The sequence below is a fragment of the Xenia sp. Carnegie-2017 genome, unplaced genomic scaffold (genome assembly GCF_021976095.1).
Source record: "Xenia sp. Carnegie-2017 unplaced genomic scaffold, XeniaSp_v1 HiC_scaffold_16, whole genome shotgun sequence".
NCBI classification, from domain to species: domain Eukaryota; kingdom Metazoa; phylum Cnidaria; class Anthozoa; order Malacalcyonacea; family Xeniidae; genus Xenia; species Xenia sp. Carnegie-2017.
The window spans coordinates 3,251,183-3,266,051 of record NW_025813469.1 but is presented as its reverse complement, the minus strand read 5'-3'; the positions used below and the strand labels follow the sequence as shown (position 1 = coordinate 3,266,051).

Genomic DNA, 14,869 nt, shown 5'->3' with positions numbered 1-14,869 from the left:
AGACGCTATTTCATCCAATGAAAACGGACGCTTTGTTCCTTTTCGTTTGGTTGTGGCGAAGAATCCATAACACTTCAGATTTTGGCCTTTCCGATGGAGAAATCTGTCTGCTTTACAAAAATTCACAAGTTTATCAATCAAAATATTATAACGAAGAAATTACGTAGTGAAAATCTTTACGATGTCATCCTAAAAACAAGCATGAAGTAGAAACAGATTGCAACTGATGCTCGCTTAAGAATGAAATGTGAGGATGAACAGACGATTTCAACAGGTTTGCACAGCAAAGTTAATCAAACAAGCATAAATCAAAGAGCTCATTAACGAGTTCACTGAAGAAGAGAAAGGACTCAACAACTGAAATACTTGTCAGAAAATGTTCAATGGAATTTCTATGATGTACATAATAATGTTATATTTCATAAAGAGTTGAGCAGTATACTCGAGATTGCTCACATGAATGGTGAACAAACTAAGAGTTTACAGAATCAGATGGACAAGTTTTCAATGTCGATTTTGCACAAATGGAAGCTATCAATAGAAGAACGGGTGAAAAGACATTGTTGAGGAAGATGATAGTGCGGGTTTGTATATAGTATATTATATTGTATTTTTTAAATGCTTTTTTACGATTTATGATGTTTTAATGCAGAATTTTAGAATTATGCGAACAGGTAAGAAAACTTTAACTCGATGTAGAGATTAATTGGGGGTGCATATTTATATATGCCTTTGTGCCATACTAATTCTTGAAAATGAATTGATTTTCAAAATAAATCAGTAGGGCACAACTAAATATATGTATATACACCCCTCCCCCCAATTAACGTTCTAGTTTCGCCTCCGATACAATGGCTAGTTTTTATTCCTCTATCCTTTCAGACGATTTTTTCAGACAGTATTAAGTGGTTTTTTTCATTAATAAGTAATTTTCAATGGCAGAAGAGGAATGGAGGAAAGGTGTTTTTATTGATAAATGAAAAACATGCATCTTATGTCTTCGAAGATTCATTTCAGCTTGGTTTTCTTTATAATAAGCTTCATATTATTATAAATATTTGGTCTAGATGTTTCACTTCCATCAAATTGGTCACCGCCACGTACACCAAATCAAGTTGTTAGTCTGGCCAGAGTAATACAATCCTCTCCTGAATACATGGAGATAAAAAATTATTTCATAGCACATGGAGGAAGAGCTAATCAAATCGACATGATTGAAAGGATACAGAACCCCGGTCTTTATTGTCTGTACCAGTCCTTCAAGAAGAAGATGCATGGTGCTGTAAATGAAATGCGTCTTTTCACGGCACTAATCCAAACAATGTTCTACCAATATACAAATAACTTCAGCCGTAGCTTTGCTGGATTAAATGGGAGAGTTGAGATGGCTAGCAGTTTACAATGAATTTTTTCGAAGTTTCTGTGACGATAGATCCTTTTTATAATTGTTATATAGACATAAAAGTATTTTGGCATTTTTTGAGAAACGTTTTCAGTCTTTTTCTAAGTATATGCTACTAAGTTCAAACGATAATACGCTAGTAGATATTTATTCAGATTCTTTGGTTTCAACCACAATATGATTCCTACCTTACACATGGGTTCTAATTACAGGAGTATTGTATGGAAACGGAGTGTATTTTGCAAGAGATGCATCATATTCTCTCAGGTACTCTCTTGATCAGTGTTCTGGATCACGAGCAAAGATGTTCATCGCCAAAGTTCTTGGAAGTTACACATTAAAAAGGACTAAAGGCACCGCCATCGAGAAATGATCCAGTAATCCAGGTCTACTTTATGATTCTGTAGTGGATAATCAGGGAAACCCAACTATATTCGTCATTTTCCAAGATAACCAGTGCTATCCCGAGTATCTTATAACATTAAATAAACAATAGAGCAATTCAATGGTGTAGCTAGAGAGGGAAATGGCGGACGTGTTTCCTATTTATTCGTAATACTTTTTCACATTTATGAATAATGGGGGGGGAGGGAGTTTACAATGATTCCAATTTCAAAAAGCTTAAAAATAGTCATTGGGGTAGCCAGCTTGCAAAATTTGTCTGCCATATTAATATTTTTGTTTTTAATCAATAGAAAAACAATGGGTTTCTAAATAAATGAATAATATCTAATGTTCCTAAATTTACATAGCACGACCAAAACTTCCAGACTGGTTACGCTACTGTAAATATTTGCTAAATATTTCCCTTTGTTAAGCGAAATTATGAGATGAACATCTTGACTAATTTTTCACATCGACATAGAAAAGGCATTGCAGATAAGATTAAGTTGGATTCCATTGTTGGCATATTTAGATTAGCCAACTACGGCTTGTAAAAAATATTTTCCTCCTCAACTTAATTTGCCAACGTATAAACTGGAAAAATGTGAGAAGTGTTGATTTGGAGAACTCGTAAATGAGTAATTTTAAGAGGGAATGCCCAAACGTTTCGTAAACCTGTGACGCCCTTGAACAATCTCAAAAGCATTTAACATTAAATTACAAAGTGAAGCACAGTTTATACTTATTTACCATTGATCAATTGTACTCTGCACTTCATATCCTGGGCTACTTGGTCATTATGTATGTTTTACTGTAATTTTCAGCACGTTTATAATTATAAGCACAAAACTGTTGTGAATTTTCTTTATTATAGTTCTTGTTTTGATGGCATGTCGTAGAGATAGCTAGCTGTGCAAGACTTTTCTCTTGAACTTTTCCCATGAAGTCAACTATATTCATTTGATAGATAATGACTATTATTCTTTGATGCTTAAAATTCGCATTCTTTCTGTCTTAAATCTAAATGTAATGTAAGAAACTAAATCACCAACTTTGACAAAAAATGTAAATTTTATAATATGAACGGACTATGCTCACGTGTTCTTACAATCAATAAAACCACAGATGCTACACTCTCTCTCCTCTGTTAAAATCAACGTCAAATGGTCAACAAATACCTAATTGGTAGTGTTCGGTGTGGAAAATTTTTGTTGTGGTATGTCCAATGTCCCAAATATGTAATACTAGCTGCAGGATCCATTTGAGAACAACCTTTACTTGAAAGTGTTTTCTGTGACATTGCACGGTCGTATTCGAGCAATAATCGATAATGAATTGATATTTTTGGACAAAAACAAAAACAATGTGTTTATTTGACAATCAATTCAGTTTGCAAGCATCAAATTATTGATTCAATTGACAAATACAACTCATAGCAAATTTGTATAGGACAAAAATCAGAATCAAATCTTATGATAGGATAAGAAACAGAGTATACTTTGCAAGAGATGCATCGTATGCTCTAGCTACTCTCTTCGTCTGTGTTCTAGATCACAAACAAAATGTACATCGCCAAAGTTCTTGTAGAATGTACACATTGGGTCATAGGGACTAAAGGAACCACCAACGAGAAATGATCCCAACAATCCAGGTATCCTTTATGATTCTGTGGTAGATAATCAAAACGATCCCACCATTCGTCATTTTCCAAGATAACTATTGCTATCTGAGTATCTTATAACATTAAATAAACAACATAGCAATTCAGGGGAGGTAGCCAGGGGGGAATGAGAGGGTGTGTCTTCCATTTATTCATAACACCATTTTTTGCATTTTCTAACTTCGAAATACGTAGTTGCAGAGTATTTTTCCATATAGTAAATTGAAATTCTAATTTAGAACTATTGGGTTAATGCCCTTTACTTAAAACAGTTCTTTTAAGAACTATCAACTTATTATATTTACTTTTACCATTCACAATGGTATTTGCTATATTTAGAACTATTACAAATATTTATGTGTACGATCTTAGCCAAGTCTCAAACAATATTGACGAGGCATTACACATACAACAAATGGGAAAATGAATTGGTTTTATAACTAGTGACGTCGCCTCTGATAAACGTTTTCTAAACAGTTTGTTATTTCTTGCGTCAGTGAACTTGTCTCAAAACTGCAGCTTGGAGGAAGGGATGATTTCATTTGATTGCAGAAAATTTCAGTTCACTATTGAGCTGAATATAAGTTCTGTAAGAGTACCACAATTTTCCTTATCTCAAGCAAGAAGATTACTCTGTCAATTTGGCAGTTCATTTATGAGATATGTACATGAAAGTTAAAGATATCTGTAGAGATAGGAGTATTTAAAATTAAAGCTCTTTTAGGTTCTGGTTTGAGTTTTTTATGTAGAGCAAGCCTTGAGTTTCCAAAGAGATAGAAGATAGCGAGTCTAGGATGCAAAACAAGAATGATTGTATTTTTTATATTGTGATGAAGTGTGAAGGTGCCCAAAATGTGAGTTTTTGTGTAAGTATTACTCAAAAGAATGGAATGCGAAGAAGTTTATAAGTATCTAATATAAACGAGTTAATTCCTGATATAGTTCGCAAGAATGCAAAGCTCATTCTGATTTAACCACAAAATTCAATGCCTGATGCACTGGTCTAGATCCAATGCATGTTAAAAGAATATATTTCATTTTGCAAACTGGCTTAATGAAATGAACCATTTTTGAACCATTAGTAGATGCAGGGTAGGTAAGAAAACATTGCTGTAAATATATTTCCAATTCAAAACTCCCTACAGTACATCCTATTGTAATATTTTAGTCTAAATGTTCTTTTTAAAACTACTTATAAATTGTGTATTGATGTACGATAAGTCGCTTGTAATGTTTTGACTTCCTTTAGATTCATCCTCCGCTTTAAGAATCAAATATAAAATGTATCCCTCTAGATATTTATTACAAGGATATTTACCTTGTGAAAAGTTCGAAATATCTAAGAATTGTCATCCAACTTAATATGGTCAGGAGCATGTTCAAATTATCTCAAGTAAACTTTAACCAGAGGCTGTGCATTCTTCGACGACATAAAGGTATTTTTACGCTTTTATTGGTTCACGTCGTATAAAACATTATTTGAAAGAAGATACATTTATCGACGTAAATTAAATGAATTGCTGATTACCATATCACGTTTGAAGCACAACAAAATTGTTGGAATAAAGAAAAGTTAAACTACCAAACAATTTTGAAATCGAGGCAGATGAATGTTCTTTGTCCAGCAGTTGATGAATGTAATAGCTAAGTAATAATATTAAAGATTCTAATTACATTATTTCCGAGTTTTAAACAAAGACTGTTTTATTTGAGTATTCTCAGTAAATTGATAGAAACTATATTTAAATGTCAAGGTGTCTTAATTGTTATAGTAATAATGATGTCTTGAGTTTCACTTTTGACAACTTAAATTCTGCACAATTGTCAAACTTTTTTAATTGTTTTTGTCTCGTTTTTTTAACAGCGTAATCACACGTTGGAAAGAATGGTCAACAGCTGTGAAGTAGCTGTATCAGTATACAAAAGAACACGGAATATGACATCAAATTCTCTGTTTCACTTTCTTTTATTTTTACAAAATTGCATTGTTGTTGGCATGAATATTAATTGAACTGAAGAAAGGTCTTTAGATTATTGAAACATCATTTTCTTAAAACCATGACAAAGTGAAAGGGTTTGACGAGAAAGTGGATTTGAAGTGAAAGTTCATTTAAGTTCAAAGTTCATTACGGAAATTTACAATTCATCCAGGTTAGTTAAACTGTGTATTATTTTTGTCATGTTATCAAATCGAGTTTAAAAAATCCAGCCTGCTGTCTGAAAATACCAAAACATATTACAAAATCTTATCACCATTTAATGGTCTGATGCGTCTATGACAAATCTTTCACTTTCCAGCGATTTATATTCTTCTTTCAATTATGTAGTTGTTTTAAATGTAGACCTTTTTCCAATAACTTAAAATGTTTATAAGAAGATATCTCTAATGTCGCGTGGCACCTGAAAAGCTAAGTCTATCAAACGTTTGATTTTAAGTTTCACTTTGTTGAATTCCCTCCGGCTTTGTTGTCATACATAACCTTTCGTTGTTTAAAAGGCAATCGATGAACGTCAATAAAAATTTAATTACGTTTTATTCCGTTAAAAGTGAATGCAAGTTTTTCTAAACGGCCTACTGAGTTCAAAAATATGGAACTTTCATTAGAAAACGATTATTCGATACTTCATTTGTTACTTCCACTTTAGGATTTTTACGTCAATCATCATCATCATCATATCTTTTTCTCGCCAGGGCGATCCAAACTCGGAAGTTGGAAGTGTTGGTGCGTGTTGTGGCAATCAGTCGAAATGAGGGACGGCACGTGAAGCCTACACTTGTCCCCGTTACATCAATGATATATATATATAACTGTAAATTTTATATATTTCAAGTTCAAAACTGAAATTTTCCTGGTGGAGTACATCGTTTCCAATCACGCATTTCATCCCACTGATTAAGATCAATTCTCAGCTCAGATGGAAAGGAGAAAAAAGGGGTGTGCTATATTTTAATTGATTGTCAATTTATGCGGGCATGGCCACCACACTGAATGAAGGAAGTAGCATCTGTCATTATTAAACGACCATTTGAGATTTAAGTTCAATTGTGTTCGTTTACAAAACTCCATTTAAACCAACTTAATGGAACTGAGAAATTTCAACAAAATAGTTATGAGGACAACATGTGTTTTTCCAATACTTTTCCAGACAATCTTCCTTCAGAAATGAATGTTAACAACATATATCATATAGCTTCTATTTTAATCTTCATCAATGAATGTGTTCATTTAACTGCATGTATTTGCATAGAAACAAAACAAAAAATTCACTTAATTTTCCTAAGGCATGTTGAATTTGAGTATTATATATGACTTTGATCAACGTTGGGGACTTTTTCGAAGTTCATCAGTTGGTAATTTGACCCGTTAAAAATGATAAGTGTTACCACGACAAAACATCAAATTCCCATCTCTCTCTTCCGTATCGAATAGATGATGGCATGAATGCAAAAAAAAGTTAACCGAGATCCCATTACAAATATTCTTTGAGGTTATTTTGCCTTTTTCACTGCTTTATCTTTGAAAAAATACGTACATTTAATTACAATAAGCGATGGAGGGCAACATCTAATGAATCGATCGATTTGAATGACTAGGAGCACTTATGCTTTGCTCTTTATTTGTTGCCAACAGATCTTTTTACTCGTCTTCCATCACGAAGAAAAAGACCAATGTGCAGCCTCCAGTGCAAGCAGTGAGCTCTTTAAGTACCGACGATAGTGGCAGGACTCCCTGAAGAAAATCCACGTAAAGTTAGAATGCAAGCAGTAAGTTTTCATTCAGTAGTAAACATTTATTTCATGGAAATAAGCTCTGTGATGATTGCAGTAAACATATTTCCTTTATTTTATTTAAACGACTTCATGTTCCTCACATTTTATTTAACGAGTACGTTTTTCCACAATTCATCAAAACGTTTTTGAAAACAGCCTTCCGTTTCTGAGTTCAATGATTGACATTAGCCTGTTCTCAAATGTTTTGCAGACGCACACTCAGTAAATATTATCGTACGAATACCGTGCAGAAATTGAGAATAAGGATCTCAGTATTGCACTTCACTCAGTGACTTATAATCAGGAAAAACTTAAAACTCGTTGCCCTCAGCAAAAAAGTTTTCTTAAGCTTAGACGACAGGTAGTTAAATTTGCAAAGACTCGAATTTTCTCTCCAGTATTTTTCATCACAAAATTAGAAAACGACTTTGCCCTCTCAGTGCAGAGAGAGCAAGCAGCGAGCTCCGTTTGAATAGTGATGAGAATGTTAGGACTTTTTTCAGGAACAATACACGTAAAGTAAGTATGCAAGCAATACGTTTTAGCTTTAACAGTAAACATTCATTTCATCTTTCCAAGAAAAGCTTGACGATTGCCAATGAGCATATTTACTTTTATTTAAATAACCTAATGCTTCTTATGCTTTGTTCGATGAATTTTTTATTCTATTTATCAAAACTTTCTGAGCCATCACTCTCTGAGTCTTCCTTTACATCATTTTCCTGTTTTACATTTTATGCAAACTATGTAGTTATATGCATGCATTTTCTTGCAAAAATACAAATAATTTTAGTATAAGATCTCAATGTTTCTTATTTTTACTTCACAATGTGTAACGTCGTGAATATTGCAGTGCTTTTGTGGATAGTGTTTATAGCAGGACGAAAAGTATTGGCTGCTGACAAGTCGAAATTTTGTTTAAAGTTGAGGTATCTCTCACTTCTTTTAGGTTAGAAATTTCCATATATTTCGAGTTCATAACTGACATTTTCTTGGTAGAGAACATCGTCCAATGACGAAAATCATTCCACTGATCAGCATCAATTTTCAGCTCAGATGGAATAAGAGGAAAATTGGGTGCGTTATATTTCAATCAGTTATCAACTTATGCATGCATGGCTTCCATTTTTACAAGCTTTACTGAATCTGTATTACTATTATTAGTGGACCATTTAAAATTTAGTTTCAATGATCTTCGTGTTCAAAACCCATTTCAAAGCTTTTATTGAATCGCACGTTTCTGTTCTGACTGTCGACGTTTCTGTTTTTATTCCTTCATCAATGAATGGGCTTATTTAACTGTATTTGTATGCAAGCAAATCAAAAAATGTCACCAATAGTTCATAAGGCATGTCGAATTTGGACTATTATATATGACTTTGTTCGACGTCTGTGACTTCTCTACAAAATCCATCACCGGGTCATCTGAACCGTTAAAATGATTAGAATTACCAGGACAAGAAATCAAATTCCCATCGCCTTTCCCCATAGGAAATAGATAATGGCATGAACACGTTAAAAAAATGTTTCCATTTCTCCACCAAGATTCCTCGTAACGTTTAGCGAAGATCCCATTACAAACATTCTTTGAGGCTATTTTACCCTGCCTAGTAAGTTCAGCTTTTGTTGTCGAAACGTCAGTCACAACGACAAAACAGTCTTCTCATTCATACCAATCTGACGATCTACATTTATAAACATGTAACGATATTCCTGGTTCAAACCATTTCATCTTAAAGTGGGGCCACATTATCGTCGAAATGTAATCGAATTCCTGTGACGAGTCACTCGTCAACGAGAAAATATGACGATATGGGCTGAATCTGTCGTTGCTGAGCATGCACACCGAAATCAATAACGAGTGACGAGTAATCTGTTGCATATATACCTGATTGACAAAAAATTATACATGACTAATCGTTTGCTTTTACTGTGCTGTGGCAAAATGGCGGATTGGCAAGAAACATTAATTGAGCTGAAGGAGAGAGGCGATGTTTGTGGGAAAAATTTATCCTGACTATAAAGACACGGAATATATAAAGAAAAATAATTGGAAGGGATGTTGCTCGAGAAATGAAAGTTGCAACCAATATTGATCATTCAGGTAAAGTTTTAAATATTTTGTTATGATTGAATGTTATATGCAGTGCGGTGTTTGAAATTAAATGAAGATATGATCTTCGCACTTTGCTGGGCAATTTAAGCAATTGTCTCATGAACCTGAAAATTTCAGGTGACTTAACGGGATTCGAATGATTAATAGAATCATGTTTGTTTAGTTTTCCATCTTTTTAAAAGATGAAGATGTGAAGAAAAAGTGGGCTAACCTTCGTGATACGTTTCACCAGCAAAGACGGTCATATGAGGCAAAGCTTGCAAGTGGTGCTCCAGCAGTAGAGGAGCCAGTGTGGAAATGGTGGAAGTGTTTCCAATGGTTACATGATGTCACAAAACAAAATACGTAAGTCAGATACATATTCTCTTTTGCCTTCCATAATTTCTTTCGTCGCCATAAAATATTTATTTATCTCACGAGTAAATTTGCGTTCTCAGGAGCAGTTCATTTTCCAATTTACCTGAAATTGAGTCTCGAGTTTCATCACCATGCAGCCATGCAAGTGATCAAACAAGTTCACCATATATTGCTGAAACGGATGATATGGAGGACCAGGAAGAAACATCCAGTGTCTCTGCTTGTAATTCCACCTGTAATTCCACCTTCACACCAAAGAGATCAAGCAAAAGAAAACGCAGTAATGTTGAGAGAGAAAATGCATTGCTGCTTAAAGAGTTGGCATCTGTTAACTCTGAACTTTATAGCATGTCACAGATGGAGCCTAATGATGACTTACACTATTTTGCCATGTCAATAGCTGGTAAAATGCGGAAAATGAGCGAATATCAACAAGCTGTGGCACGAAAAGAAATTGAAAATATTTTATTTCAAATTCAATTTGCACCTTCACAAACACACGGTCCCAATTTTACCTATAGCCAACCCCCAACTGTTACTAATACTACTGATCAGACTATCCAGTCTGTTGCACCAGATGATGCACTTACTGACATCAACCTAGGTTAATTATTTAAAAAAAAATTTGGTATCTGTAGTTTTTCTTTTTTGATATCTTATGTCATCATTAAGCACACAACTATTTTAATGTTTTACTAACAGTTTATTTTCCTATTATTATACTTATCGTATATCTTTACAACATATATAAAGTTATTTCTGCTTCAAAAACAAATGACCATATGTATTAAAACAAAATCCTACAAAAGATAATATCCACTATCGACGATTTATATGCTTCCACTGCCATTCCACAGAACCTTCAGAACTTATAAAATATGTGCAAAGTTTTTCTCTAATTTGACTGGCTTGTTGAGTAGCACTGCGACTGTTGTAGCCAGTGGTAGAGGTTTGATTAGGTGCATTTGTCCTCCAGAAACCCTCTGTTATGTTGCCAGCTTCATTAACAGAATCTAAAAACCCTGGAGGAGTATAGTTGAGATCATTCTTAACACGCAGGAAGTTGTGTAGAACACAGATGGCTTTAACTAATGAAATAGCTTTTGATGGTTCTGCAATGATGGGTTTGAATAATATTCTCCATCTGTGAGACATGATACCTACAAGGAAACAAACATGTGTCATTCATAATAAGTTTAATATTACATAAAACAATTCACAAAATGATTAAAACTTACCAAATGCATTCTCTACCACTCTCCTAGCACGTGACAAACGATAATTAAATATTCGGCGTGAATCATTGTCCAGTGACCGGCCAGGAAAAGGACGCATCATGTATGGGCGCAATGGGAATGCCTCATCTCCTACAAACATGTAGGGCAATGCTTCACCTGATTCAATTCTTGACAAAGGTGCTGGAAATGGTAGGTTTACACGTCCTGTGACAAGTAAAAAGTTATATAATAAAAAGCAAAATTGCTCTAAGTAGACAAACCAAGTACTAACCGTTCTCCAAAGCTCTTCCAAAACCTGATGACTCCCAAATGCCACCATCACTGTTGCTACCAGATTTTCCAACATCGATGGTAATAAATTTATATGATGCATCAACTACAGCCATAAGTACAATGGACTCCCGCTGTTTGTAGTTGAAATACTCTGATCCACCATGCTTAGGCTTCTGGATCAAAATGTGCTTTCCATCGATGCTTCCAAGACAATGGGGGAAATTCTATTTTTCAAATCTGATAAACATTGCATAAATGAAATATACAGCTGTTATTGACTAGCAAATAGTTCTATAATATTAATGTTCTATTGCACAATTGCAATCAATATGTACTCAGCTATCTAAATTAGAAACTGACCCATCAGATATCTTTTTCCATGCTTCTGGATCACATGGCATGGTCATATATTCAGGCTGCATTTTTTTCCAAAGAGCATCACACGTGCTGTAAATAATCTCTGATACTGTTGAACGACCCAGTCGATAGTGCGCAGCTATGCCGTTATGAGACGCTCCTTCAGCCAAATGGTGCAATGTGATGGCAAGCTTTAGTCCTGGTTTAATTGCTGCTCGCAAATGTGTGTCCTTTTTTGTCAAAAGTGGTGCAATTGAACGTAATATTTCGTCAAAATGTTCAACTGTCATTCGTAAATACTTGCAATGTCTTTCATTATCTTGACGAAGCTCTTGCAACAACGTGTCATACAAGCCCTTCTCTTCTCGCCTTCTATTTATGGGATGTACCCAGAACCTTCTTTTGTATGTACGTCGTTTTGCAGAAATTAGAAGCAGTAGAATTTTTCTCTTCAATAATAGAAGTTTCTTTTTGCGCTGATAATCGTCCATGCTTGTACGGAAAATCGTTACAATGTGGCACATGTACTCGTCACGACGAATCGTTGACGAGCGACTCGTCACGAAATTCGTTGCATTTCGACGATAGTGTGGCCCGCGCTTAATTGTGTTATTGATGTACGATGAGTCGCTTGAAATGTTTTTTGACCTACCCTATAGATTCGTTCTCCGCCTTCAAGAATCAAATATAAAATGGGATATTTATTACAAGAATATTTACCTTGTGAAAACTTCGAAATATCTAAGAATTGTTATCCAGCTTAATGTGGTCGGAGCATGTTAAACTTATCTGAAGTAAATTTAACCAGAGGCTGCGTATTCTTCGACGATACAAAGGTATTTTTACGCTTCAATTGGTTCACTTTGTATAAAACATTATTTGAAAGAAGATACATTTATCGGCGTAAATTAAATGAATGCTGATCACCATATAACGTTTGAAGCACAACAAATTGTTGGAATAAAGACAAGTTAAACTACCAAAAAATTTTGAAATTGAGGCAAATGAATGCTTCTTTGTCAAGCAGTTGATGAATGTATTAGGTAAGTAATAATATTAAAGATTCTACTTATATTATTTCCGAGTTTTAAACAAAGACTTTTTTATTTGAGTATTCTCAGTAAATTGATAGCAACTATATTTAAATGTCAAGGTGTCTTAGTTGTTATAGTAATAATGATGTCTTGAGTTTCACTTTTGACAACTTAAATTGGGCACAATTGTCAAACTTTTTTAATTGTTTTTGTCTCGTTTTTATAACAGCGTAATCACACGTTGGAAAGAATGGTCAACAGCTGTGAAGTAGCTGTATCAGTATACAAAGAGAACACGGAATATGACGTCGAACTTCTCTGTTTCACTTTTCTTTTCAATTTTAAAAAACAACATTGTTGTTGGCATGAATATTAATTGAACTGGATAAAGGTCTTTTAGATGATTGAAACATCATTTTCTAAAAACCATGACAAAGTGAAAGTGGGTTTCACGAGAAAGTGGATTTGAAGCGAAAGTTCATTTTAAGTTCAAAGTTCATTACGGAAATTTTCAATTCATCCAGGTTAGTTAAACTGTATATTATTTTTGTCATATTATCAAATCGAGTTTGAAAATCTAGCCTGCTGTCTGAAAATACCAAAACACAAAACAAAATTTTATCATCGTTTAACGGTCTGATGCGTCTATGACAAATCTTACACTTTATATCATTTTGGATTCTTCTTTCGTTTCTGCAGTTGTAGTAAATGTGGGCCTTTTGTCAATAACTTAATATGTTTATAAGAAGATATCTCTAATATCAAGTGGGACACCTGGAAAAGCTAAGCCCTCCGGTTTTGTTGTCATACAGAACCTTTCGTTATTTAAAAGGCAGTCGATGAACTACAATTAAAATTTCATTATTTCATTAAAACTGAATGCAAGTTTGCCAAAAACGGGCACGCTACGGTGTTAAGTTTGTTGTGAAAATATGGAACTTTCATTAGAAAACGATTATTCGATACTTTCTTTGGTTACTTCTACTTTAGGATTTTTTACGTCAATGATATACAACAAAATAGTTAACTGTAGATTTTTCAATATATTTTCAGTTCTGACATTTTCCTGGTGGAGAACATCATCCAATCAATCAATTCCTCCTATCGATTAACATCAAATCTCGGCTCAGGTGGTAATGAGGAAAAACAGGTGTGCTATATTTTAATTGGTTGTCAACTTATACATGCACGGCCTCCATTTTTTAAAGCTATTGCTGAACCAGTGAAGTAACATCTGTATTATTATCATTATTCGGCGACCATTTAGGATTTACTTTCAAAGAAAATCTTTGTCAAAACTTTTCCAGATAATCATTCTTCATTAATGAATGTTTACAACATATAACATATACTGTTTTAACCTCTATCATTGAATGTGTTCATTTAACTGTATTTGCATGCAAACAAAACAAAAAAATTATTTAATGTTCTTAAGGCATGTCGAATTTGTGTATTATATATGACTTTGATCAACATGAGAGACTTTCTCGAGTTTATCAGTTGGTAATCTTACACGTTAAAAATTATAAGAGTTACCAAGACAAAACATCAAATTCTTATCGCTCTCTTCCATATCAAATGAATAAAGGCACGAATGCTAAAAAATTGTTTCCATTTTTCCTTCAAGATTCCTCATAACTTATAATTAAGATCCCATTACAAATATTGTCTGAGGTTATTTTGCCTTTTTCCTTGATTCATCTTTTGAAAAAATAAGTACATTTAATTACAATAAAAGAGGGAGGGAAAAATCTTTATTAAAGAAAGAGCTTCTGTCACTCACAAATTTAAGAAATGAATCGGCCCATTTAAATGACAATGAGCATTAATGCTTTTCTCTTTGTTTGTTGCCAACATATCTTTTTTACTTCGTCTTCTATCACGAAGAATAAAGACCAAAGTGCAGCCTCCAGTGCAAAAGGCAAGCAGTGAGCTCTGTTTAAGTACCGATGATAATGTCAGGACTTTCTTGAAGAAAACTCCGCGTAAAGTAAGAATGCAAGTAGTAAGTTTTTCTTTCAGCAGTAAACATTTATTTCATGGAAATAAGCTCTGTGATGATTACTAGTAAACATATTTCCCTTATTTTATTTAAACAACTTCATGCTTCTCACATTTTGTTTAACGAATACGTTTTCCCCCAATTTATCAAAACGTTTTTGAAAGCTGCCTTCTGTATCTGAGTCCAGTGTTTTGACATTAACCTGTTTTTAAATGTATTGCAGACGCATACGGCGTACCCAAGTAAATATTTTCGTATAAATACCGTGCAGAGA

The 14,869-nt window shown here is 33.9% G+C and overlaps 2 long non-coding RNA genes across 2 annotated transcripts; one reads left to right on the top strand and one right to left on the bottom strand.

Annotated features, from left to right (window-relative positions):
* The first annotated feature begins 9,293 nt into the window (after positions 1-9,293).
* On the top strand, positions 9,294-9,843 carry LOC124437300. The gene is made up of 3 exons (XR_006945640.1): positions 9,294-9,322; positions 9,498-9,679; positions 9,772-9,843. It is a non-coding gene; the product is annotated as an uncharacterized LOC124437300 (long non-coding RNA).
* A 499-nt stretch (positions 9,844-10,342) lies between these two features.
* Positions 10,343-11,031, bottom strand: LOC124436889. The gene is made up of 2 exons (XR_006945528.1): positions 10,930-11,031; positions 10,343-10,851 (listed from the first exon to the last, which is right to left on the bottom strand). It is a non-coding gene; the product is annotated as an uncharacterized LOC124436889 (long non-coding RNA).
* Between the last annotated feature and the right edge of the window lie 3,838 nt (positions 11,032-14,869).